Raw genomic sequence first — 27,887 nt, 5'->3', positions numbered from 1 at the left:
AGAGAGGATATATTTGATGATATACCTTCTTCATATGATCCTAGTTTATCTGGGATAAAATGGGGACAATATATTTGATGATATACCTCCCTCGTATGATCCTAGTTTATTTAGAGTAAACAATATTGGGGGGAATATATTTGGTCCATAAGATTTAACTATAATTTTATAGGATGTATTAAATAGGGTGATGGACCTCCAATTAGTAACTAGCCAAGGATCCACTGATTTAGAATTCAACTTGATGAGTGCTCAATTATTTCCCTCACCCACAGATAATTTCCACAAGGTTTCTTGGTGAACTTGCCACAGGTATGACCTAACAAACTCCTAGATAGATTTATAAATGTCATAGGAGAATTCATCAAGGCTAGATGCCTTATCATTGGTCATTTAGTGTATGGTTGTAGATAGTTCATTAAGTACTAGTTCACAAGCTTTCTTATGTTCCTCAAAGAGATTGCTTGGGACTAAGTCAAGACATTTTTAGGTGGCTTATTGTCGCTCAATAGAGAAGCCTTGTGTTTGCAAAACCATTTTGTAATGATCTACAAATTCATTTTGATTTCTTTGTAATAAGAAGTTTCAACCATGGAGGTTTTGAGTGTTGAGATATTTTTCATTAGCTTTCTTAGAGGTCGGAGGTTCAATACAGCTTGCATATTTCATTCACCAATTTTAAGCCAATGCATAAGTGCCAACAATTAGGCACCTCATGCTTGAAAGACAACATCTAGTCAAATCAAATGCCTCGCCTTCACAACACAATCTTTATTTTCCTTGTTATAAGGGAACCACTGCAAGTATTCCATAAGCTCATCCACCTTGTTAAGCCAAGCCTTATTACTATTATAATGAATATGCTCAATTTTCTTGTCATAACCACACAAATAATTGATCATTTTAATATGCATTATCCCACTAATCAGTCTTATGATTATCTCCACTTGGCCTAGTGATCAAGTTCCAAACAATATGAATATAACAAAGTAGTTAGGGTACCAAAGGTAGGAAACATTAAGGGTATGATAGTCCTAGACATCCTCATGCATTCATCTCCTTTGGATAGGTTGAATTAAATGGATTGGTGATTTCAAAGAATGATAGTTCCATCAACATGAACTACTGAGTCATCTATGTATCAATGTAAAAGAAATTTTTCTTAGATAACATGCTCATAGCAATTATGTGCTAGATTTGTTTGGACCCCTTCCTAGAATCTGTCCAAGTGAATCAAGCCTTTGTCAAGTCATGATGTTCATGCATGTTAGGGTCATAAAGCCCAAATCAAGTTTTTATGGTTAGCCAAACCTATTTTTCCATTGGGGGGGAGTTTACATAAAATGCCCTCTCTTCATCGTCTTAATATTTAACCATATTGAAATACCCACAAAAAAGCCAAGAAGTGTGAAGGAGTTTGTTAGCCATTCATTGCTAAAAGCTTGCATACTTTTTTGAGTCAATAGAGGCATAAATGTTGGACATGTTTAGGATTTAATTCTCCAAATTGAGCAAAATCTAGAGAAGATGTTGGGAAGGTCAAACACTCAATCCATAATAGCATTGGAAAATCGTGGAGAGATCATAATGCATTATCATTTTTTCCCTCAATGTGATCTAAACAAAATATTTTAACCCCACCAAATTGTTGATAGAGTAATATGAAGGAAAAATTCTTAAGTTTTAGCTTCATGTAAACACAATATAATTTTCCCACCCATATATGTTCACTCAAAGGATAGTGTGTTTCCTTCTAGGTTCGTTTAAGCCATGGGAATTCCATGAGGCCACTTTCCCTAAAATTCCAAAACATCTTACATCTTTGCCTCAACATTCTTGAGGTCCAAGAGATCATGGAAAGAGGTAGTAAGTAGGATGAGAAAAATTTAGTTAATAACCATTAAGATTTTCCTATCATGGCTTGAACTATGAAGCACCACTTCATTCACTAAGAGGTGGTGGATGGGTGGGAGAGATTGCACTCATCAGCTGCCAGCTACATGAAAATTCCTAACTCTAGTAGGCATTTCGCTACCTATCTTAACCTATGGCCCACTAGGTCCAATTGTGGATGTGGCTTTGAGAGCTGAAGTCTTTGGCGTTGGGGTTTTGGTGACATAATATGACTTTTACAAACAACTTCCGTCCATACACCTTCGCTTGCATTAATTGCTTGTGAAGCTTTGGGGTAGGAGAGGTTTAAGTGGGTAGGATGGTCACATTTTTATTGATTTATTTTTAAGTTGTAGATGTCAACATTTATTTTATTTTTGTTTGTACGTTATGGAAATTAGGTTACACGTCTCAGATATCGTGATGCATTACACTTTTCATGATCAATAGAGGCTGACGCAACTCGAATCACACGAGGGAGATCCTACATAAACAGGAAAAGGAATTGTGCCTAAAGAGCAGGGCGATATGGAGACAATAATACGAAAATTTTCCAGCAACTGGCGCTACAATACTTTGAAAATTTCTGTAAGGCAAAGGAGGAGGCCGAGATTGATAATCAACTGATATTCTCTGAAAATTGCCCCATTTTTTTAGAGGAAGACAGGAAGGTAGGTGGACCTTACAGGCATTGTGAACGCCACATTCCTCGCTTTGATTCCAAAAATGAAATGCCCTAAGAAATTCAAGGATTTCAAGACCCATTTCGCTGTGCAACATTGTATATAAATTGATATCCAAAGTAATTGCAAAGCGGTTGAAAGATTGTCTCTCATCACATATATCTGTAGAACATTTATGTTTCTTGAAGAATTGAAGAATAGAAGGATCCAGGATGCAGTCACCATCATTAAGCATATGGTGAATTGGTAACTGTCAATCCTAATCTATAGAAGACCCAGGGTCAATCCTCGTAGCTGCCTCTATAATACTAAGAATACATCCAATTACCTGCAAGTCGATATACTAAGATCTTATGGTTTTAGCAAAGCTTATGGTTTTAACAAAGCAAGACTCTCGTGCCCCATCCATCACTGGGGAATCCACAGCAAGTCAGTATACTCAATTAAATTTGAACTACACACAATCAAATTACTCAGAAAGCTTCACACACAATAAAAACCAAGAAACAATAATTTTAAAATTGGACCTACATCAAGCCTATGAGAACATGGATTGGACCTACCTGAGGTTAATTCTACACAAAATTGGACTCTCTGTGGGGTTGTTGAATGGATAAGGCATACATTACTTCGGTAAGCTACGTTGTTATCATTAATGGTGTTCCTACAGTTTTCTTCCAAGCCTTACGTGGTCTACTACAGGGTTATTGCTTATCCCCGGTCCTGTTTTTAATTGTCGTTGAAGGTCGAAGCCATCGAATCAAGGCGGATAAGGAACTGAGTTTATTCTCTGGTTTACAGATCACAATACATACCTCCATCACTCATTTAATGTTCATGGACGACGTACAACTATTTGGATAGGTCTCAGTGGATCAGTGGGGTTTCCTTCCTCTAGTGGATTCGGGCTTCATATATTTGGGGTTTCATATGAAACTGAATAATTACATCAGAACAGATTGGCGATGGTTCATTGACATGTTCAGGGGAAAATTAAACAATTTGACACATAAATGGTTTTCCCTTTGTGGCAGATTAGTATTGGTTCAATCTGTTTTGCAGAACATTTCGGTGTATCTGATGCACCTATATAGACTTCCTAGAGAGATCATCTCATGCATTGACGCCATCATCACCAATTTCATATGGTCGTTGCGATGATCTACGGGACGGTGCTTGCGTTAAGTTTATATTTTATATATGTTTCTAGGGCGTAGTTTAACAAGATTATTTTTTGAAAGTTATGGAAATTCTGATTATATTTTAAAAAATCTAAAAAATTTGGTAAGGATTTTTGTAAATCTATATAAAAGTTGTCGAACTTCATAATTTTAGTGTCGTGCTAAATCTTATTTCAGTATAAAACATGATTCAAACAATGTCTCCATAATTTTTATTTTTATTTTTTGCTTAATTTCCAACTAATATAACCATCTAGACAATTCCTCAACTTCCATAAACAAAGTACCTGTTTTAAAATTTGATATATAACTAACAGTGATAGTGTGAAAATATTGCATATCAAAACTGTAGCAGTGATAGTGTGAAGATATAGCATACCAAAACTACATGTAAACTCGATTTAATTATAAATCAATGTTCGACTTTTTCCTTTTTAAAACAATCTCAAACAATAATAGTATAGAAAAATAACGATAATCAAAGATTTGCTAATAAATTAAAAATCATTTTTTACTCCTTACTCACACAAATAAAACCAAATTTAAAATTGGAGAAGCCAAAAATAAATTAAAGTTCCTTTTTTACAGTCTTATGCACACTAATGAAACCAAAGATAAAATTGGATTCTCCGGATCACTATTTCAGAAAATTTTCAGGCTTCGGATTTCATGGAAATTGGTGAGCATGCTTCCGAAGGAAGATTTTGCCTATTGTTCACTGTTATTTTGAAGGTATGTCAGCCCAGGACAAAACAGGGTTAAAAGGATTCCTGACAGCAATGGAAAAGGGCATCGTTTTATTGCAGCAATAAGAAGCACGCTTCCCAAGGAAATCTGCCAGCCAGAGAGTACAGCAACTGGATCGTTTTAGGGCAGCAAAGAAGATTGTTTCAGAACAATGGCTTGGTGATCCAAGGACTGTGGATAGAGTAGGGCGCATCCTTAAGAGTTACATTGCCTCTTTCTTTTATTGTGGTTATTAATTTTGCATGTTGTAAATATCTATTTAAGTTGGTTGGATGCGGATTCTGTGTACTAATTAGTATGATTCGGTGTATTTAATTAGTATGAATCAAAGTCCAGAATTAACTTTATTCCATGCCTATTAAATACACCAAATCAAATTTATAATTTAGTTATATAAAAATTAGATGATTTAAGAAAAAAACATACCAACTAATCAATATTTCACAAATTTCATAATTACATATCATATCCTATATCCCCATCATAATAAGTTGGTTCAAAAAACTTTCTTTTAGGCATGGAGAGGAATATCAAGATAATATGTGGTTTATTAAAATATTGGAAATGAGTTTAGGGGATTATCTTTGCAATCAAGAAAACTTGTAAAAGAATTATTACTAGATTATAATATAAGAATAATTATTAATCCAAGAACTACACCGTGCTCATTGCGTTGGTTTAAAATAGTGGTTTGTTGTTGTCGAGTGACTTCCAGTCATGTTTGTATTTTTATTTGTATCTGTTAGATTTTTCTTTAAAGGGTCATCTTGATTCTCATCCAATTTTCCTTGGATCTAGCACAGAGTTTATTTATGGTAATTGTCTATGTTTTTCATTTTGTTTGTCCACAATACAGTGACAAGTCCATCTTTCAAACTTGTCGTTGTATTTCCCTTTGCTTCCTCTCAGAGCTCTGACTTTGCAGGCATTTCATTCAGTTGCCCAGTTCCTGTTTGCAGGATGTGGTATCCGGAAACTTTTTCCTTGTGGTTTTGATTATTGTTAGAGTTTTAGATCTATAGGCCATACTTAAGTCTTCAAACTGGTTGTGTCCAATCTATATATGGTCACCTTGCCTCAAGTCCTCAAACTCTTCCTCACTAGCTAGTATATGGTCCAATTGGGGTGGTAGGTCTAGGCCTAGTTGTTTTAGGATATATAGGGTTGTTGGTTTATTATCACCCTTATCGAATCTTCTTTCAACTACTGTGTCCATGTACACTTTTGCATCACCACCTTTCTCTTACTCTGACACTTGGGTTTGGGTGTTTCACTCCTATCTCGACGTCGACTATCTATAATTTTATCTCAATAATTGCATCCTAGTGTACAATTTTCAAGTATTGTCTCCCTCATACTAGGTAATTGGGCTTGGGTGGTTTTGCAACCTGATATTGTTCATCTGCCTGCAACCCCTACGAAGTCGACCTTTGGCAATTGTGCTTATGGCACAACGGCTTCTCCAACCTAGTCGACAGGGAGGAGCGTCAAGTGCTTCTTCCTCTCGATGTCAACGTCTTTTTGGATGGAATTTTGTTGCTTATCATTTCGACGTAGTCCCTCTTGAGGCTAGAAATGAAATTCTTCAACACGAAGCTAAAGAATTTGGAGACCAAACTTATCATTCAGACGAGAAATCATTGGTTCAACATTTTGATGGACTCCTGAATTAGGTAAATTCCAAAAAAGGAGATTTTATTTTCTACACTCAACAGCTCTACACATGCAATTAGACACCTTGCTACATATGGTCATACGAGACAAACAAGTTGATCACTATCAACTATTTGTCAAGCAAGAGGAGATCAAAAGCATTCTCTGGGACATAAGATACAACTTGGATGATTTAGACTCCAGGATGACCCAGGTGGAACGTTATGTGGATTTTGACTCAAACTCTGGCTCTGGTTCACAGACTCCTACTCCAACTGTCATCACCACACTAGTAGAAGACATTCCTCAAGGCAACATTAATGAAATTTCTCCAGTTATTGTTCTAGATTAGTATTCCTGCTCTTAGTCCATTTTGGTCTATGTTTTGTTTTTTCTCTAGATTGCGGTCATGGTGACTTTTATGGTATATTAGACTATAGATGTTTATTGTTTTTTCTGTCATCTAGCCCACCATATCCATGGCATGGAATTTTTGAAGGACTACTTCGTTATATGCTACTTTGCATGTCCTTTTTGGCTACATGTGGACTACTAGGAACAAGTGTTGGATAGTGTATTAGTTTGTAAGTCCGCACAAAGCGTTTTAGAACAACCTTGTTATCTATGAAAACTTGGTTTTCTCATAATATAAATATTTCCACCTAGCTTACAGGAAAAATATATATACCTTTTTGATATAAGGAATATAGTCAATTTAAAAATTTCTTTGAAAAATCATTAATCCAAGGTAGGAGAATAAAATTCATTATCTTTTCAACAATGTTCATTGGAGCATGCTCCCTATGTTTCCCACATTATTTGGATGGGATGCTTGAGGAAGTGTTTCCCCATGTCTTTCTTTTGGGGAAATGTATTGGGAAATGTTTCTCCCGATATGGGGATGCATTTCCCAAGAAGAGGGTGTCTGCGGCGTTCCCCATCTAAAATCATTAGTTGTTTTTCCTCAATTTTTCCCAAAAACAATAATTTATGAGTGGGGAAGCCCTAGGTCTTTACTAATGCTATATAATTAATTCAACTTCTACTTAAATTTTAGCATTGCCATTAATTACTCTAGGATGTTTGAGAGTGTTTCCAACTTCATTCCATAGAAAAAATATAATTGTTAGATCTCAGTCAAAATATGTTGATTCCAATGTTTCCATTGGATTATATCATGTATGAGGGTATGGAACTAGCATTTATATACCTTGATTTTGGTGGCATTGATTATTGAACTTTTTTGTCATAGTTGTAGTAAAAACCTTCCCATCACTCAAACAAAATATTGATTTGACATGTTAAGGTTGTTCTATCTTATTTTAAAGCTTATTGAGTAATATTGTTGATGGAGATACCAGTATAGGCAATGATTTTGATGATATGTAGATATTTGTTGTAACGTGATTTTATTTGGACTATAGAGGCTATCTAGAGCCTCCTTGTTAATGTATTTTTGGTTCAAAGATGGATTGCACTCAGTGCCATTTTGGTTGTTTGCATCCTTACTTGATATATATATATATATGAGATAAATCTTGTGTATTTGTATATAATTATTTGGATTTATATGGATGAATATTTAAGTCCATTTTCTTCCTAATTCCTAGTTTTGGGGCCAACCTATTCAATGTCCGGTGTGGTATTGATAACATTGGTTCATTCTCCATTGTTTATTTTTAGTTTTAACTTTTGAGTCTTGATTCTAGACACTAATGACCTGAAATTGAATCTTTTACTGAATACCTTTTACTATTTTTGAGTTTGAGTTCCAATCTTCACCCTTTAGTATATAATATTTTAATCAAATTCTAAATGATAAATGATGATTAAGAAGAAGAAGAAGAAGAAATTAATTTAATGTCCACGAGGCTAAAAGTAGCCTATGGGACAAATAGCTTCTCCATCTGATTCTTGTATTCATCCCTTTTCTTGTGAAGCATCACAATAAACGCTCCCAACTTCTCGACAAAACCCTCAATGAATAGCTTATCCCAAGAGTTAGCTACCATAATATTTGCATAACTCTCCTTGATATCTTTAAAGGCCTTGCATTCTAAAACGAAGCTCTTTTCTATTTCCACATTTCCAAAAGAGCAAAAAATACATACTATTTCTTCCCACACTTCTTTTGGCCTTCTCTATCACCCTATTTCACAACGAAGGTGATGAGAATTAGTCCTTAACTGAGCATTAAACTCTTCAATAGTACTTTTTATTTCTCCCTAGCTCCTTAGCCCAAGTACGCTTGTGGAACTTATCCATAACAAAAAAAAATTATCTCTTTACTATTTGTGGGACACAGTAAATATAAATGATGATGAATGATAAATTTAAACCAATGTAGATTCTAGAATGATGAATTGAAATCAATGTATACAATATTTTACTATTTCTATATCATTGAATCATTTATGATGTATGAATTAATGTATTTCATTAGCATTTTTTTCTCATCAAATTTTCGCAAATACTTTTAAAAACTTGATTTTAAGTTGTTTAATTTGTAGAATTCGAGTGCTCCAAGGGTTTTTCAAGGTGCAAAATCCACTTATGCATTCAAAAAAGTGTTTTAAATGACAAAAAATCATAATCTTGATTGAAATTGTATCACCGGAATTCGGCGAAAAAACTTATTTTGTTTATAAATTAGACTAAGCCTATAAACATATCCATAAAATTCCTCAGATGCTCCTATAAGCATCATAAGGTGTTGTCAAGTATCATCCCTTCAATGCCATCAACCAAATACTCCATCCTTCCTAAATTTTACTTGTGTGGTTCTTGTTCAAACCAAATAATTCATAGGAATGAATTTGACTCGAATCTGGGAACCAAAAATGTGTTGAGGACCAAAAACACTTACAAAACATTCATCAACAAGGATGTCGGGAGCCTCAAGGGTTAGCTCATTTGGTTGAGTTCCTCTTGCTAAGTACCTCCCCAGTTGGGAGGTCACAGGGTCAAGTCCTGCTTGTTTGGTCAACGAGTAGATCCCTTCAAGTTGATCTGCCTGGATTTTCTCGTGGATGTAACAACCACCCAATGGCCTTGAACCACCCTTAAAAAAAAGGATATCGGGATGCCGAAAGAATTTAGTCCCATTATCTCCTGGATGTAACGGCCACCCAATGACCTTGAACCACCCTTAAAAAAACAAGGATATTGGGATGCCGAAGGAATTTAGTCCCATTATCTATATGGATAGGGACATGTAACAATTAGAATCATTTCTTGGTTAAGATAATCATTGGTTCTGTTATAAAATTAACTTCTAGAGACAAGTCAACTTCCTCTTTGCTTCTTTAATCATTTATTTTTTAAATAATTAATCATTTTTAATGATATCTATTCTACAAACAATATTTATTTTCCTCAAATTTATTGTTGGCACAAAATCAATTTATCCAATGGGGAATTAAAACACAGGTGAATCATTCATGGTAGAATTGGCAGCTGGATAAAAATTTGGCAGGCATTCAGTAAACTTTTTATGATAAGTTTTTTTTTTAAACCGCCTTTAACAAAAAGTTTTATATTCGTTCTGTCCATTATTTATTATATGAAATATACTGCCCGTTGGAATTCTGCAATTTTTTATTTTTATTTTTATTTTTTATTTTTTCAGTACGAAAAAAAGCTTGATAGTATTATAAAATATTGATTCCAAATACAATACAGTATGATAGAGAGGCATATCTTGTGGCCTGATAGTATAGTACATGCAACAATACTGTTGGATATATACTAAAGTTAAAGATACCAATCATAGCTAGATACTGAGGATAGGGGATCGAAATAATAAAATACCCATAAATGACAATTTTCAAATACTGAGAAACATGCACTTTTGGCAAAAAAACTAAAAGTCAGGTACATGATACATTCTAGGGCCTGAAGAAAGATCACTATATATCCGGAAGAGAGAATTCATGTATTTGATGTGTATCATTCCCCATTGTTATGTTCATATTCCCTTCTTCAATATGAGTGTGGAGCCCTTTCTTTGATAGTTCATCTGCGAGAATATTCTGGGATCTGTCGACATGGATAATGGAGAAATCCTTTGTAGATTTCCAGAGAGAAGTGATTCTGTTCATCCAACCGGACAGATTGAGATTTTTTATGGAGATCTTACCATTTACAAGGTCTATAATGAGTTTTGAATCTCCATAGATCTGTAGGCCATCTATATTAAGGAAGGTACAGAAAAGTAGAAGACCATATAGAGCCATAGCTTCCGCTTTATTATCTGTACCTTCACCCTTGTTCCAACATATGGAAAAATGCTAATCCTCCTGAATACTAATGGAGACCCCACATGCACATATCCCATTTTGTGCAGTGCCATTAAAATGCGCCCTAGGATAACTCAACTAGATAAGTAATTTTTCCTTTTGCTTTACATTTACCTGCTGAGATATGGAGGATAGAAAGGCACTATACTGGGATACGATAAGATCAAAAACGAATTTAAAACTATCATTTCTGTCTTTGAATATAACCTTATTCCTCCATTTCCAGATAGACCAAAAGACAATAAGGGGGATAGGTCTCCAAATCACTTTTTGTTTACTCCACCATACTAAAGATTCTTTAATAGATGAATGAGTCATATAATTGAAGCCAAAATGAAAGGCCGGATTCTTCCAAAGTTCCTGAGAATGAGTGAATTTTAAAAAAATGTGTAAATTGTATTCTTCCTTAGATCGGCAAATAGAGCAAATAGCAGGGCCATACCATTTCCTCTTTTGTAGATTGTCCGAGGTAAGATTTTTATTGTGAAAAACAAGCCATGAGAATATGATAATCTTATAGGGGCACCCGGATTTTCAAAACAAGTATGGGAAGATGTTATCAGAAAGTGGATAATGGTCCTCTAAAAGAGATAGATATATATCTTTTACATAAACATTCATCTTCCCTCCCCTACCCTTCCAGACAATGCCATCCTCATCTTCAGATCTGTATATCCCCCTATTCTTCATTTTCCAAATAATCTGATTCCATTGTGATGCTAATAAACCATTTAGGCCCAGTGCAGTAGCTTTTTTCCAGTTGGGAATATCACCCTGCCACTCATCAATAACCTATGCCCAGTTGAAAATTCCTTTTTGGTGGAGGAAATGTAATAACTAAGGGGGAAAATGAATATCTTCTTCTCTGCCCATAATAGGATCAAGTCCTATTATGATGTTGTTCCCTGTCTGAAAGCTCCACACAATGTTTTTGAAAAAGAACTGTTGTATCTTATGGAAGCTCTTCCATATAGTAGATCCCCGAACAAACCCTATCGATCTACTTATGGATTATCGGATTGTATTCTCTTTAATTAGAATGTGTCTAAATAGAAGTAATTACCATTATTAGTCTCTGCCTCTAGTAATAGGTTTGCTTCTTAACCACTATTAGTTTTTTTTGTTTCTTGATCACTATTAGTTTGTAATTGACCAATATAAGTTTTCTAATGTTTAACTTTATAAATAATTAAAGTATTTTTTATTTTAAAAAAATAAAAAATAAAATTGTTTGCATTTTATTAGCTAAAAAATTGTCTTATTTCAAGGTTCCTAACATGTGTGCCATATTCTCCATAAAATTCGCTCACCTTGAAAACTCGCCAGTTTTCAAAACTCGCCAGTTTTCAGTGAGATAATGTTTGGATCTTGTAACTTGATTAAACAGATTGACTTGACATTTAAAACATTGTTTGGTGCACATAATAAATTAAGCCTTATAGCATTTTAGTTAAGGAATAATAAAAAGTTCTTAAACTTTACACATTCATAAAAAAATGCTTAAAAAATTTTGCCGTGAACTTCATTTCAAGGTTTATTTTCAAGTGCCACAAGATAGTTATTCAACTTCATTTCATGGTTTATTTTCAAGTGCCACAAGATAATTATTCAAGTTTTAAAGAATCCTTTCTTGTAGCAATCATCTTGGAAAAAAATTGCGATTTACATCTTCGTCGAAATTTGCAGTTCACACAACTCCAATAACTGCTTCTGGTTAAGCCTTTCTCCTTATTTGATCCATTTTACTTTGAGAAAGTTATTCTCTTCATCACTTTTCTCTGAGGTTTAGAATGTTCAATTTTTGTCGATACAGCTCGTGAAGAAAGATATGTATGTTTCAAGCAAATTCAGCGATGAATTTTCCATCCCTCAATGCACTACCAGTTACCATGGAAACGTGTGGGACAATGAGTTCATATCATCTCTTAACTCATCTTATGGGGGTATACTTTCAATTACTCTATCATGGCAGCTATTTGTAGCTTTGTCATATTCTCTTTCTTTACTTTTAGTTTTATGTTTGTTAGCTATCACTCTATCATGGCACCTATCTCTATTTGTCATCTATATATTTTAATTGCTTTGCACTAGAAGCAAGCACATGCACATTATGAATGATTTGGAAAGCTTATTGAGTAGATCAACCATTTAAGAAAATGGGAGGGGCTAGTTCCCAAAAGAAGCGATAGGGGGCCCTCTTTTTTATTACATTATACTTATCAGACGAGCTGACAACCGTCACATCATACATTCGCAATGGATCACATCATACATCCGCAATGGAACCATCATACAGCGCAGCAGCAGCGGCAGCAGGGAGAATCGAACGCGGTCGGGGAGCGAGATAGCCGACTGCCCCAACCGCCAGATCATGCACTCATGTGCATAGCAGATCAAGCATTTACTTTTGAGCGAAATGGAAGATAGCAATTACGATTTAATCAAACGTCTTCAGATAGTTGACACATTGGAATGCCTTGGAATTGATCGACATTTTCAACATGAAATAAAAGTAGTTGCTCTATATTTCCAAATATGTGGAATTTTTTAATTTAGAGTTTACATAAATCTGCAACTCCAATACGCTTTTCAACCCTACAACGCCACATCAACAAATACGTAACACTTGGGCATTATGACATGAACTATAGAGTTAAATATAATTATATTCATCTGCCCCTTTGATTTTCTGAAATTTTGTACTGTAGCAGGGTCATAGAAGAAGTGTTATGCTAGATAGCCTAACAATGGAGAACAAAAATCTGTTAAGGTTGTGTGCGCATCTACTGAGGGAATCAAGGTCATTTATATTTTATAAAGGTTGGGTTTTTGTATGTATTGATATTATGTTTTGATGTTTGATTTTAGACTTTTGTGATCCATATTGATTATGAAATTGCTTTTTATATTAATCACATTGTTAAGTTTTGGTTGACATTTTGAACCATCTAATGTGATTCATCCTCGGGGCAATAGTTATTAACATTTAATATGATATTATTTTAAATTTTTTAAACATTTTTTCTTAAATTTAAAATTATTAATTTTAATTTTTGCAACAAAAGTAAAGTATCTAATTAATTGTAATGTATTTGTTTTTAAATATTTGTTAGACTCTATATTTATTTTTTTGGTAGGGTGGGACTGGCTCAAACACCAGAGCATAACTTTTGGCCCTATGGAGGCTATTATTTTTTGCAAAAAGACTTTTTCTGTAGAAGGTTTTTATATAAGGGGAGTTGGTGATCCAATTTATCCCTAATAACAACTAGTTAATCTTGGACCAGAAGAAAATACAACGGCAGAACCAATGGTGGAAAAATCAATGCAAGCATAAGTCGAATGGTCTCTTTTTAGGTCATACCAGTTAATTCCAATTCCAACTCCAATTCGAGTTGAAGCAACATCCCTCTCAGTTCCATATTCTCCAACAGCGGCAGAGGCATAGGTAGCATAAGTAGAAGCAGGACCAACTCAAAACCATAATTTATATTACTTATGGTAAAAATGGTCTCTCAATTTCGAATCTAAATAATTGGCTAGATTGTCATATATTTCCATACCAGTTTATTTTTTGTTTCCTTTTCATTTTGAATAGAACACTTTGCATATTAGGTTTTGGATGGTGGTTAGATACGTTTTTCAAATCACTATATTTTTTTATGGATGAAGCAACATGTCTCAGAGAGCATTGAACATTGTGTACATAGTCTTACCCGGGATGGACCACGAGCCCTATTGGTACCAAAACTCTCCACCTAAACATTGAACCACAATCACGAGACTCTATACTAGTTTTAAATTTATTAATAGAAATCAAGTGTTTTTTTCTTTTTCTTGAAAAAATAAAAATAAATAAATAAAATTATGTAATATATTAAAATACTAATTCCAAAGATATTAATCCTTATTGATCCATCCCTTTGAAATACTAGTTTAAATTATATTAATCCTTATTGATTCGTCCCTTTTATTTTTTGAAATTTCATATTGTAGCGGCAACATGAGAGAAATTGGAAGCTAATTAGTGATCTAAAATGATCATAGACTTACACTGATGTAGAATTGATTAGCCATTAATTGATTTGAATGTTAACTGAACGTGCGGAAATCAAGGAAAATTGTTTGAAAAGATGACTTTACGATAGGTGATTAAACAAAAGAAAGAAGTGTTGAAAATAGCAACAAGAAATGCTAAAAATAGCATTGCTATAGATAGCATTTCGGGATACATTCCAATTTTAATTAGTCCCTAAATTAAAATTGAGAATTAAAATTTGAATTTGATCTCAGCAGTTGTTTGTAAAATAATTAATTAATTAATGCATTTTGAGTTAATTAGTTGAAGAAAATCAAACATGAAGTCTATGTGAAGACATGCAACAGTTATCCCTTTGATTGAGGAAGTTATCCCTTAAATAAGGAGATCAGGATGAGTTGTACTTTGAATTGTAATTAATTAGCATAGCTAACTGAGTTAAGTCCAATTAGATTAGTTCCAACAATTTGTGGAACTGATTATGAGTTCAGTTAGTCAATGCATGCATGCATGCAACTAGTGTACTTCAAATAACTGAATATTCTCTCATAAATAACTCATGCATGTCAGTTCATACAACAACCCAGTTGAGATCAAAGGATGGGACAATGTACTATCAGTTGCAGGAATATTCCCATGAGGATATCTCTTGCATGCAAAAGGAATTCATTCCTTGAGGATTGCGCAGTTATTTCAGAGGTCAGAGTAGTGTGTGAGGAATTATTACACATATGTGGCAGCTTGAGGACCCAAGAGAAACTGCACAAGGAAATAGGAGGCTTGGAAGACTGAAGGAAGGCATATGTGTTGTTTATTCTGTCTATGAGCAACAGTGAGGGATTGTACTGAGAGTTGGATAGCTTGTGAGCTAAAGCTTTGTGTAATCCTGAGATATTTCCACTTGTATGATAATACAGATAGCGGGGTTTTTAGCTGAGGCTTTCCCCAAAGTATTCTTTTGTGTTCATGTGTGACTGAATCTTCTTCTCGGTTATATGTGTTCTATTTGATCTTGCTCAAAATCAATTAAGCTTCCGTAAGTTTGTTTGTAGAAGTAGATCAAGTATTTTGCTTTAGTTATATTGCATTATCAGGTGATCTACAATGAGAATTTCTACATGGCATCAGAGCCAAGTTGATCAAAGCAGAGAACAATATACAAAGAAGGGAGAAGTTCTAGTTTTGAAGTTCTTGATTGTAGGTATAGAATCGATTTCTTATCACATCTCAAAATTCACCAATGGCATTCAATGGCTTGAGACTCGAGTATGCCCTGGATGGCAGCTCAAATTATACAGCCTAGAAGGATCGCATGGAAGCGGTATTAGAGGACAACGGGTTTAAGGACTTCATTGATCAAAAATTCCCCAAGCCAGCAGTAGCTGATGCCCAAGAATTGGCGGACTGGAAGAAATGTGTGGCGAGAGCGAGAAGGATTCTTCTGGAGGGAGTTTGAGACCATATTGTCTCAAGTCTCCATGGGAAGGAGACACCATTTTCAATGTGGAAGACATTGAAGGATCTATATCAGAACAACAACGATCAGAGGAAGCTAGCGCCGAAAGGTAACCTTCGGAAAATCAAGTGTGAAAAGGGCGACACGATCTCTACATATCTGAACAAACTCACCACCTGTAGAGATGAGCTTGGAAGTGTAGGAATCATGACAATTGATGATGACATGGTGATTCTTGCTCTCCTCGGTCTTCCTAAGAGCTGGCATAGCTACCAAGACTCAGTGAATGGAAGAGAGAAACTGCCAGATTGGGAATGACTGTGGTCGGATCTGATGCAGGAGGAGATCAGGAGAAGCACCAGAGATGGTTCTTCATCAAAGCATGATGATGAAGAAAATCTATCCTTAGTAAGTAAGGTGAGGAAAGGGAAAGGGAAGGCTTCCCATTCCAAATCGAGTTCTTCCCATGGTGGGAAGAAGATTGACAAATCTAAAGTGCGATGCTTTAATTGTCATGAGGTGGGCCATTATGCAACAAATTGTCCATAGAAGAAATCCAAGAAAGGATCCTTGAAAATATCAGATGGTGAGGCACTGGCCTCATAGTTCGAATTGGATTTTACCCTCATCGCATGCATGGTTTCATCGATGGTGGGTTGTGTTTGGTACCTGAATAGTGGAGCCTCATTCCACATGACAGACAACAAGAGTTTATTTAGTACCTTGGAGGAGAAGGACCTCTAGATGTGCATAGAGATGGGCGATGATGGAAAGTACTGTGTTTCAGGTGATGGTACGGTTGTGTTTCAAAGGGAGCATGGAGCTCATCTCACCCTGGCTGATGTAAAGTATGTGCCTAGACTGAAGAAGAACCTCGTATGCGTCACAATGTTGGAAGACAAAGGGTATAATGTAATCTTCAGTAAAGGAAAGGAGTTCTTGAGACACATCACCACGGGTCAGACCAAGACGATTGGGATTCGAGTGAATAATCTCTACAATCTGGAGGTAGAGGACTATGTTTCATTGAGTTCCAAAGCAGAGTTGGTGCAAAGCCAAGATATTGGCAAGTTATGACATAGAAGGTTGGGCCACTTGCATCATAGGGCCTTGGCGATCATGCAGCAGAGCTTTACTGGACTTCCCAAAGGTAAACTTGAGCAAGTAGATACATGCAAAGGTTGTACCTTGGGTAAGTATGAAAAATATTCCTTTCATGATCAAGACAGTCGAGCTGAGGCGATCTTGCAGCGAGTTCATACAGATGTGTGTGGACCATTCTCGATAGCATCCACCGCAAAACAAAGGTACTATGTTATTTTCATTGATGATTTTTCTCGTAAGTGTTGGATCTATTTCATGCAAAAAAAGGATCAGACCTTCTCCAAGTTTTGTGAGTTCAAAGCTTTGGTTGAGAAGGAATCAGGGAAGAAGATAATGGCCTTGAGAAGTGATAATGGTGGAGAGTATGTCTCTCAAGAGTTTAAAAACTAATGTGTAATGGAAGGAATTAAATGGGAGTTGACGACACACCATAACCCACAACAAAATGGGGTGGCCGAGAGGAAGAATAGAATGATTGTGGGAGCAGCTCAGGCGATGTTGCATGACCAAGGCCTAACACTTCAATTGTGGGCTAAGGCATGAAATACAACAGTATACTTGCAGAATAGAAGCTCGCATCACATACTTGGGATGAAGACACCAAAGGAAGCTTTCTCTAGGAAGAGACCAGATGTGAGTCACTTCAGGATCTTTGGCTCATCGATATTTTGCCATGTGACCAAAGATGCTCGAAAGAAACTTGAGCCAACAGCTGAGTTGGGGATACTTGTGGGGTACACTGCTACACCCCACAACTATCGAGTTTTATTGCGTACCAGTCAGAGGATAGTGGTTCACAGATATCAAAGTTTGATGAGCAGAAGGCCATGTGAGTTTCCCTTGAGAGGGAGCTCAAGTTGCATGTAGAGGAGGAACTTTTGGTTCCTAAGGAGGAGGATCCTCAGACTAATGCGGAGCAACCGCATGCAAAGGTTCCAGGAGTGGAGACATCCACTCATGTAGAGTCTTCCAGAGAGGGGCGGAAACGCACAAGGGAAGCTGACAGATTGTTGATGGATGCGAGAGAGAATGTGGGAGAGCCATCTTCTCAGCACAAACAGAGGAGGTCACCTGAGTGGTACATTGGTTACATGGCCCTTGTTGGGGAGTGTGTAGAGACTGAACCATCTTCCTTTGAGGAAGCAGTGCAGCTACCAGTTTCGGTTGATGTTATAGTGGAGGAGTATGACTCCATAGTTCGGAAAAATGTTTGGGATGTGGTTCCAAGACCGAAGAACAAGTCAGTTGTGAGTTCTCGTTGGCTTTACAAGGTAAAGAATGTTCTTGATGGTAGTGTGGAGAAACATAAAGCAAGATTTGTTGCCTGTGGTTTCTCACAGGTTGAGGGGATTGACTATGATGAGACTTTTGCTCCAGTAGCAAGATAATCATCTATCAAATCAATGTTGGCACTATCAGCACAAATGGGTTGGAAGATCCATCAGATGGATGTGAAGATTTCATTCCTCAATGGAAAGATTGAGGAAGAGGTGTACATGGAGCAACTAGAAGGATTTGAGACCTTTGTTCGTGAGTCGCATGTGTGCCGACTCAATAGAGCCTTGTACAGGCCGAAGCAAGCACCTCGTGCTTGGTACACCATGATCGACAACTATTTCACTAGGCTGGGCTTCACAAAGAGTGAAGTGGATGCGAACCTGTACCAGATCATGGTAGAAGGTAAGCCATTGATCATTGTTCTTTATGTTGATGATCTAATATTAACAAGTGATGATCAGTTCATCAAGTCTTTCAAGGAGGATCTTGCAAGAGAGTTTGAGATGAAAGACATGGGTCTCATGTACTACTTTCTAAGCATGGAAGTGTGGTACAAAGATGGGGAAGTGTTTTTGTCTTAAGGCAAGTATGCCAATGAGATACTCAGGAGATTCCACATGGATAAGTGCAAGCCCATGCAGACTCCTCTATCAGGTAATTGGAGGAAGGAGGATGCTACTTCAAGTGAAGTAGTAGCTGCTACTATGTATCAGCAACTTGTGGGTTCATTGATGTATTTAGTGAAAACATTACCATATTTGTGCTTTGCGGTGAACCAGCTGAGTCAAGCCATGGTTCAGCTTACCAAGTTATTTTGGAAGGCAGCTAAGCATGTGCTGAGATGCCTCAGAGGCACATCTCAGTATGGATTATGGTATAGACAGACAGAGGGAGTGAAGCTTCAGGGCTTCACAGATGCAGATTGGGCAGGGAGTCCATCAGATCGGAAGAGCACTTCAGGAGGAATTTTCAACCTTGGTTCAGCTGTAGTTTCTTAGTACAACAGGAAACAGAGATCAGTTGCACTTAGCTCAGCAGAGGCTGAATACATGGTTGCAATCCAGGCAGCATGTGAGGCCATTTAGATGCAAAAAATTCTAGTTGGGTTATTTAATCAGAGGATGGACCCAATTGTGATCTATTGCGATAATCAGAGTTGTATCAAAATCTCTGAGAATCCAATATTTCATGACAGGTCCAAGCACATCGATATCTGGTATCATCATCTTTGAGACTGTATGGTGAAGAGGATCATGTTGTTGCAGTATGTTTTGACCGAGGAGTAGAATGAATACATTTTGACTAAGGCATTGTCAAAATGCAAATTCGAGTTCCACAAAGACAAGATCAGGGTGGAAGATAATCCCTTTATTGTTGAGAGGGAGTGTTGAAAATAGAAACAAGAAATGCTAAAAATAGCATTGCTATATATAGCATTTCGGGATACATTCCAATTTTAATTAGTCCCTAAATTAAAATTGAGAATTAAAATTCGACTTTGATTTCAACAGTTGTTTGTAAAATAATTAATTAATTCATCTTGAGTTAATTAGTTGAATAAAATCAAACATGAAGTCTATGTGAAGACATACAATAGTTATCCCTTTGATTGAGGAAGTTATCCCTTAAATAAGGAGATTATGATGAGTTGTACTTTGAGTTGTAATTAGTTAGCTTAGTTAATTGGGTTACGTCCAGGTAGATTAGTTCCAACAGTTTGTGGAACTGATTGTGAGTTTAGTTAGTCAATGCATGCATGCATGCAACTAGTGTACTTCAGATAACTAAATAATCTCTCATAAATAACTCATGCATGTCAGTTCAGACAGAGACCCAGTTGAGATCAAAAGATGGGACAATGTACTATCAGTTGCAGGAATATTCCCATGAGGATATCTCTTGCATGCAGAAGGAATTCATTCCTTGAGGATTGCACAGTTATTTCAGAGGTCAGAGCAGTGTGTGAGGAATTATTACACAAACGTAGCAGCTTGAGGACCTAGGAGAAACTGCGCAAGGAAATAAGAGGCTTGGAGGACTGAAGGAAGGCATATGTGTTGTCTATTCGGTCTATGAGCAATAGTGAGGGATTGTACTGAGAACTGGATAGCTTGTAAGCTAAAGCGTTGTATAATCCTAATATATTTCCACTTGTATGATAATACAGATAGTGGGGTTTTTAGCTGAGGCTTTCCCCATAGTATTCTTCTGTGTTCATGTGTGATTGAATCTTCTTCTCTATTATATGTGTTCTATTTGATCTTGCTCAAAATCGATTAAGCTTCCGCAAGTTTGTTTGTAGAAGTAGATCAAGTATTTTGCTTTAGTTACATTGCATTATCAGGTGATCTACAATGAGAATTTCTACAAGATGCATAACAGAAGGGAAAACAGTAAAAAAACACAGCGACACCAGACAGCGATATTGATGACGGAGTTCGTCCCTGATGGACTACGTCTCTGGGTCCGCTTTCAAGATGGGCAACCATTTTTATTAGGAATGAAAATAAGGAGTTGATTACACAGTGATTTGGTCAGACTAAACTTGCACACAGGCAATTCTGACCTCTATAACTAGGAATCTCTCTGAACCAGCTTTCCAACACTTCTTACGGTTTCCAAAACCGACTCCAGATGCCCAAGATATGATCAAAACATTGACCGCCTCTCTATCTCAGCCTCTGAATGACAAGCTCCAAAAACACTCAAAATCCTCACTAACTCTTCAAAAGTCTGCAAATGTACATTTATACAGTGATTAGATGCATCATAACCACTGTGGCTAACTTGGGAATGCATCAACTGACTTGAAGGTATAGTTTAGGGTTTTAGGATAAGTTTTAGGTGTGTCACATAGTGACATTACAAGTTTGTTTTAACAAATATGAATAAAAACCCAAAATAAACCATATCATAAAGACATAACTGTTGGAGGTCAGCTAACCGGGCGGAGGCGGTTTGGCGGTTGCGTGTGACCAGCCACAGTCTAACCGCAAGCTTCCACCTCTGGCGATTACGGTAGTAGTGTTCACATGGCAACTGACTTCCGACGGTTCCACTGACAGTTCTTGATACGGTTAGCGCTACAGCTAACCTCCTACCTTCTGTTCTGATCACATAATAATCCCCACACGGTTAACATTTTCTCGTTAACTCCAAACCCATTGGTTACATAAACCCCGGCGGTCAACCCAAGCCTGTCACATGTCTCCCCGATGCGGTCAACATCTGGCAGTTAATGCTACCTGACAGTCTTTACACACAGTGTTCACATGTGGCCTTCTCCAACGTTGTTAGGCTATGGTTAGGGTGGTGGTTAGGCCTGTTTATTGTAATTATAATGCTTTACATTATAGTTACATGGCCGAGAGTTGTGCAATAGGTTTAGACTAGGTTTAGGATTTATACATAGGTTTTTTTAATGTCATGAGTGGTAATGTAATGACATAGTTTTAATTTGTAATGAGTTCAATACTTAATGCATAGATTTAGGTAATGGTTATTTTTAATGCATGAGGTTGGGAATGTAATGTATTAGGTTAGGGTTTTTAGGAATTTTCATCAAAATAGATTAAAAAACCCATTTGTCCCCAAATGTCACAAAGTGACATTAGAAACATGAGACACAAACCCAAATGCACGTTGTTGACATAAGTGGCATTTGCGATGACAACCTGACGACGAACCATATCAAACCTCTGCAACAGACGTCACAACCCAAAATCTTGAGAGGCGAACAACAAGAAACATGTCGTCAACCAAATCTTGGTGGAATTATCGATGAACACAAGTCGACAACCAGGTACAAACCCATATCAACTGAATTCCATGAAAAACCATATTACCTAAACAACCTAATTAATAACAACATTGTCGAACTGTCGAAGCTAAATTGAATTGATGATGACACTGAACACTGATGATGACACTTGAACACTTATGCAATAACCTGACGAGATCCTCCTAGATCATTCCTCTCAACTTAAAATCTTTTGGACCACAAAATTTTGCTAAACAAATAGTCGATAAGGGTAGAACTCCCCCGCTTTCCACCTTGACCTGACGATGTACCAATACAATCGATAAATCACCTACAAGTGATGACCATGATGATGCTTACTATGGCACCTTTTGAGTCGGTGACCTGTTTCAACCATCTGCTATATGAACAACTTGCGACGATGGGCAAACAACCTATTATGAACATGGCAATTGATTTCTTTCCATGAAGAACCATGAGTTAGTGATTCATAATCTTTGAAAACAGTCTCTACTGAACATTTTTCAATACCATCAACATGTATTAACAATCTATTTTGTGGAATAAGAGAGACAATCAAAGATATTCTTGACATCAAACTAGCTACTTGATTACACATACTTTCCTACTTCCTGATTACTAAGTGAACCTGCTGCAATGAACCTATCCAACTGTAAGGTGAAATTTGTTGCAACTTAGTTTGTCTTTGAAAGTATTGATTTAGCTGTTGATTTGTTTGAATAACTTTTTCTTCATTCATTAAATGATGTTTCCATTGATTAGCACTTTCTTCTGAGGCATAAGTTTCCCTTAAACACTTTGACACTGCTTTAGAAAAGGCCTGGATATGAAAAAAATAGATTTCCTCTCCACTTGAAAAGAGGTTTCCAAATTGTTTCAAACATGAACTAGCGTCACAATACAAGAGAAATTGAACACTAACTTTCCCAAATACTGACTTGTATCCTGTCTAGTCAATTTAACGTCTTAAATTTCTCTACATAAATTATCAATCCGGGTATCGTAAACTGATGAAGTGTGGTGCACTATATGTGCTTAGTTAACCTTTCTCTTACTTTGTTGTTTTATAGTTTATGTTTGTTTTTGGGGTTTTGTTCTTGTTGGTTTTCTAAAGTGTTTAATGCAAATGGAAATCCTATTCTAAGGTCTTAAGAATACTTTTAAAGGACAAGTATGGATAAAGATTTCAAGACAAGGCCTATGTCCCTAATGGTAACTTCCAAAACTTAGCACTTCAAAAGAACTTAAAACATGTTATTGATGGAGTTAGTATTTAAACAAAAGTGTGAATATACAACTAGTTCAATCAAAATAAAATGCAATAACCAAACAATGAGCTAATGACTATGAGACCCAGTATCCTTGCTGCTTCAGCAAAAGGACAAGATGATTCTATCATGTCATTAGTTCAATCAAAATAAAATGCAATAACCAAACAATGAGCTAGTGACTATGAGACCCAGTATCCTTGCTGCTTCAGCAAAAGGACAAGATGATTCTATCATGTCATTCATTAGTCATTAAAAGGCTATGTGCATCACTAATCTACAATCAACTTGAAAGCAATTTATGTACAGCTAATATACATGAGAAAAATGTAAAACAACAGTAATCAAAACAACTTTGTTATGTACAGCTAATATACATGAGAAAAATAAAATGCAAAATTAAATGACAACTATACAAGGCAGGGGCCCTCTACCACCTATGAAATCAAAGAAAAATTAAACACACTTGCATGAATTAAAATTGCATGAATGAAAAATATAATCTACCTTACATTCTACAAAGCAATATTTACAAAATGAAATCTACTCTACCTTACATCCTAATATGCTCCATGACATCTACTTCACATCTCCTTCCATGTTGAGAACATCAAAGCTTTATTCAATTTCTTCAAAAGTACAAAGTACAACAAAGTTCTCCAAAGCTTTCGAAAGCCATCAAGGAACAACTACAGACTTAAGAACTAGGGACTAAAAAGACTAAAAAGGACTAACAAATGAAGGATAGAGATCTCCTATTTATACAAAAAGATGAGAGCCATCTCATTAATGAGAATCCATGAATCTCTCCCTCTACCTCTAGAGTCCTAATCAAAATAGGAACTGATAAGACACATGTCTTCTTAGAGTTACAATACAATTAGGAGATGTGACACATATCCTCATGATCCCATGATTCTTTCCACTCAAATTCGAATTTGGCCTTGGGGTGCCATATAAGGATCTTCTAGAAGCCTCCTTTCAACCTACACATGTCAACAATCTCAACCCATTTGTTAGGTATAAGCATATGCACATTATTTTCTAATGTTTAACCACAAATTCACTTAAAAGGCTTAGAAATAATAAAGATTGGAAAAACATAAAGGTGGCCCAATGATAATGAAAGTGGGATAAATGTGGTGACATAGTAGTGAAATGGAGGTGAAATGGAGGTGATATAATGGACATAATAGTGAAAGTGTAATGGAAATGAATGACATTTTCAAGACTCAACATATCCCTGTATTTGTTAAGTTCCAAACTTAAACTAAATTGATCCATTCATATATTAGGAAGAGGAGCTTTAGGCACACACTGTAATTCATGTTGTAATCCCTGCTTATGAATAAGATGTTTGGTTTTACATAGAACTGGAATTGTTTCTATCTCTTTAAACAAACCATCTTTAAGCTGAGTCTCATAACTTAAACAACCATCATGTTGATTGTTATGTTTTCCTTTTACACACATGATTACAAATCTCTTGTTTGAACTTATTAATCGCTTCATCTGATTAACATTAACTGAATTCAAGTGATTTTTGTTTTGATGTGCCCTGACAATAAATTCAACCCCATCTTTCTTAAGGTGATATTTATGTTCTCTCCTGTAAAATACTACATCATGATCATAAAGATAAGGACTTCCTAAGACAACTCCACATATGTCTACTGGAACCACATCTAATTCCACTTCATCAATGTAATTAGTTGTTATGGAAAATATTAATCGACACTGTTTGGTGACTTTTATCTGAGTTGATTTATTTAGCCATCCTAATGGGTAAGGTCTTGGATGATTCCATGTTTCCAAACCCAAACTTTTAACTAAATATTCAAATATTAAATTCTCCTATGATCCACTGTCAAACATTGTATATATCTTTGTATGCTTAGAAGTTATCCTTATGTTAAACAATTCAACTCTGTTGTCCTCATGTGAAGGATTTATGTTTGATGAAGATGCAATAGCTTTTGAACTTGAACCAGCATCAGAATTTTTACCTTTTGTAACCATGGTGGTTATCCTCCTTTCATCACCTAAATTTGAACCTAGATCTTGATGGACTACTGTAATGGCCTTCTTTTCATCCTTCGCCTTAAGGAACTTTTTGGGCTTAAGTCTTGGATGAAGTTTCCAGCACTTTGATTCATCATGATTGATTCTCTGGCAATGAGAACAAGTAGGTCTTTCCTTCTAAATGATTGCTGATTTCTTTCTCTTCGAAATTTTCTCCCCCTTACTGTCACTGGAATCTTTCGTTTCCAACTCTTTGGATGACTGTGATGAAAACTTGAATGGTTTGCCACCTGATTCAATATGTATGGCCTGAACACACACCTCATCAAAATCATCAAGATTAAACATCAATAAAGTATGCTGCAAATATGAATGTAAATTGCCGATGTATTTTAACAAAGTTTCACGTGTATCCAATGAAATACCAAGTGCCAATGCTTTCTTTCTGAACTCCTGAGTAAACTCCTGAACACTCTACCCTTTACCTTGCCTCAGATGTTTCCAATCAATAACAGCTTGCTGCATGTATCCTAAAGGATAGAATTGTTTCCTAAGAGCTTTTAAAAACTTAGACCATGACGAGATGACTTTTCCTTTATGCTTTACATCTATCTGAGTTTTACTTTCCCACCAGATTAAAGTTGTTCCCCCCATTCTAAGTGTAGCTAACTGAATTTTAGTTTTATCTCTAGAAATGTTCTGAATGCGACAATACACTTCTAACTGCTTTATCCAGTTATCTAGCTTTTCAGGATTCATTTCGCCATCATAAACAGGTAACTCAAATTTCACATTAAGTTTCAAAAGAGATGATTTCTTAGGTTTCTTTTCCATTACATATTATGCACTAGAAGAAGATGATGATGATGATGATGATGGGGATGATGGAGGAGAAGGTGGTTTATCATCCTTGCCTTTACCTTTGTCCTTCTTCGATGCCTTTGAAGAAGAAACTGCATCTCTCGCCTTCTTGTCTTCATACAGTTCTCCCAACATCTTCTGCATAGTCAAGAATGCTTGCTAAAATTGTTCTTCACTCATCTTAGTTTCAGTGTTTTCACCTGCATCAGGTCCTGACATGGTTGATTTATGAATGACTCGTCACTTTCCAATCTCTAGATCGATCTGCTCAAGGATTCCTTATCCTCGTTGCAATTTTGACCTGGCTAACATTCAATGGCAAATTCTACAAATGCAACCTACTCCAATACCAAATTATATGGTTTGAAATGATCATAGACTTAAACTGATGTAGAATTGATTAGCCATTAATTGATATGAATGTTAACTAAACGTGCGGAAATCGAGGAAAATTGTTTAAAAACAAGACTTTACGATAGCTGATTAAACACAAGAAAGATGCATAATAGAAGTGAAAATAGTAAAAAAACACAACGATACTAGACAGTGAGATTGATGATAGAGTTTGTCCCTGAAGGACTACGTCTCCAGGTTCACTTTCAAGATGGGTGACTGTTTTTATTAGGAATGAAAAGAAGGAGTTGATTACACAGTGATTTGATCAGACTGAACTTGCACATAGGCAATTTTGACCTTTGTAACTAGGAAGCTCTCTGAACCAGCTTTCCAACGCTTCTTACAGTTCCAAAACAAACTCTAGACACCCAATATATGATCAAAACACTTACCGCCTCAATGTCTTAGCCTCTGAATGACAAGCTCCAAAAACACTCAAAATCCTCACTAACTCTTCAAAAGTCTACAAATGTACATTTATATAGTGATTAGATGCATCATAACCACTGTGGCTAACTTGGGAATCCATTAGCTGACTTGAAGGTACAGTTTAGGGTTTTATTATAAGTTTTAGGTGTGTCACATAGTGACATTACAAGTTTTTTTTAACAAATATGAATACAAACCCAAAATAAACCATATCATAAAGACATAACCATTGGAGGTGAGCTAACTGGGCAGAGGCAATTTGGGAGTTGCGTGTGACTAGCCGCGGTCTAACCGCAGGCTGCCACCTCTGGCGATTTCACTATTCAAACTCTGGCGATTACAGTAGCAATGTTCACATGGAAATTGACTTCCGACAGTTCCACTGACTGTTCCCAATACAATTGGCATTGCGGCTAACCTCCTACTATCTGTTCTGATCACATGGTAATCCCCGCGCGGTTAACATTTGGTGGCTAACTCTAAACCCATTGGTTATGTAAACCCCGACGATCAACCCAGGCTTCTCACATGTCTCTCCCCTGTAGTCAACATCTGGCAGTTAATGCTACCTGACGGTCTTTACACACAGCGTTCACATGTGGCCTTCTCCAATGTGATTAGGCTGCGGTTAGGGTGGTGGTTAGGCCTATTTATTGTAATTATAATGTTTTATAATGTGTAGAGTTTTCTTCTGAGATTATCGCATCCATAATTCTTTGTTTTATAATGTTTTACATTACAGTTACATGGTCGAGAGTTATACAATAGGTTTAGACTAGGTTTAGGATTTATACATAG

The sequence above is a fragment of the Pinus tabuliformis genome, chromosome 7 (assembly GCF_031772625.1).
Source record: "Pinus tabuliformis cultivar Carrire ecotype Pingquan chromosome 7, CPIR1, whole genome shotgun sequence".
NCBI classification, from domain to species: domain Eukaryota; kingdom Viridiplantae; phylum Streptophyta; class Pinopsida; order Pinales; family Pinaceae; genus Pinus; species Pinus tabuliformis.
The sequence above is the reverse complement of the archived record's forward strand: the minus strand, read 5'-3'. Positions refer to the sequence as shown.